At 32.8% G+C, this 1832-nt stretch overlaps 1 protein-coding gene and 1 pseudogene across 1 annotated transcript in view; one reads left to right on the top strand and one right to left on the bottom strand.

Moving 5' to 3' along the window:
• The window catches only part of ALAS2 (5'-aminolevulinate synthase 2), a 94759-nt gene that overhangs the window by 34009 nt on the left and 58918 nt on the right, over positions 1-1832 (top strand). The window lies entirely within an intron of this gene.
• LOC112062694 (probable G-protein coupled receptor 160) overlaps positions 33-1832 on the bottom strand; it is a 3427-nt pseudogene continuing 1627 nt past the window's right edge.

Raw genomic sequence — 1832 nt, forward strand, 5'->3', positions numbered from 1 at the left:
CTCAAAATTCAATTCAGTGTATTTGTGTGGTTCTATTTCTGGACTCTATTCCACTCACGTATGTATCTATCCCTCAGCAAGTATCACACTGTATGGATTACTGTAGTTAAATAGTAAGTCTTAATATAACGCCTACTTTACTCTTAAGATTATTTTAGCTGTCCTTGGGCCTCTGAATTTCCATATAAATTTTAGAATAGATTCATCTATATCTACAAAACATCCTTCCTGGGATTTTGACAGGAATCACATTAAACCTATAAGTCTGTTTGGAGAGCCTTGACCTCTTTTCTAGTAGAACCTTCCAATCCATGAACACGGTAGGTCTCTCTGTTTAGGTCTTCTTTAGTGTCATTTGTCAATATGTTATGATTGTCATCATGTGGATCCTGCATATGTTTTATCAAGTGTATAGGTAAGTGTTTCATTTTTTTGGAGTGATGTTAAACGATAATGTGGGTTTAATTTTGGTTTTCTCTAATCATTTTTAGTGAATAGAAATGCAATTATTTTTTAACCTTGATAAAAATGTTTATTTAAGGTCATATTTTAAAGATGGCAGTGAATCTCAGATTTACAGAACAGTTTGCAACCAGCAGTATTTTGGGTAACAGAAACATCAACATGGCTGAAAGGTTAATTCTTTTCACTTTAATGTTAATAACAAACTAATATTTGTAATATAAAGTGTTACTGAGCAGGTATAAACACTGGAATTATTTTATTTTGCTTTTAAAATCACTATTTAATAAATAATATCATAGCCCCAAAAGGTACATTCTGAAAAGTTATGAAAATTAGGGGAGAGGAAGCTTCAGTTGCATTTTTTCACATGTCTCAGTCGTCATTCCTTCCTGTTTGTAAAAGTTTGATTCTTATTGTAGTTGTAAGTTTTGATTAGTTTTAACATAACAACATATTAACAAATTAATTTTTCCCAGCTTTATTGAAATATGAATGGCATATAATAAATTATTTTTGGTGTAGGATTTTCAGTTTCCTCAAGATTATGAATTGTATGTGGAATGAAGCAGCATTTCCAGTTGACAAGTGGATCTACAGGTAATGCGGTATCTCCCAAATTAAGCTTGTGGCAATCAAACCAATAAACTGCAGCAATGAGAAAACTATTGAGAAAATACAACCAGGGAATGTTCATCTCAGTGTAGGCAGGAATGTGTACTTTAAGTAAAAGGATGGTTACTTGAGGTAGTGCAAATGGCAACCGGGTACCAAGAAAACAGATACTAGCTTGGTCAGGAATACTTGTTTAGAGCTCACAGTGTAACTAGCAGAATGAAAGGGAAAATATAGGATAGTCTCATTCATATAGGAAGTTATCCTAATAGCCGGTACCAAGGTAATGACTTCTGACCAAGAGGTTATAAAAGCCACAGATAAAATCATCACCATGGAAAATGACAGACAGTAACTGAACACTGAAGTAGAAAGGACATTGAAAAGAATAAACATTCTGTGCCTTCAGGCTTTGGTAGATAGCTGCATCTCCCAAAAGATAAGCAAGGACTGAAACATAAATTCAAATTACTGTGAAGAAATAAAATCATTTTTGACGATTAAATGGAAGCTTGGCAGTTTTGGAGAGATTCAGGTAATAATTTGTACAAACTCTCAGGAAAACTGTATAATAGAAAAAGTCATAAGTAAAGGAAATAATTTGACTAAATAGGCAGATGTTGTATTTAGTAAACCTAATGCCTAAAAGTACAAGACTCCATGAAGTAGGATAGCATGGAAATATTTACCAAAAATAAAAGACGAATGCTAGTGAGATGCAAAAGAAAAGAAAAGAAAACAAACAAACAAACAAA

The sequence above is a fragment of the Physeter macrocephalus genome, chromosome 21 (genome assembly GCF_002837175.3).
Source record: "Physeter macrocephalus isolate SW-GA chromosome 21, ASM283717v5, whole genome shotgun sequence".
NCBI lineage: Eukaryota > Metazoa > Chordata > Mammalia > Artiodactyla > Physeteridae > Physeter > Physeter macrocephalus.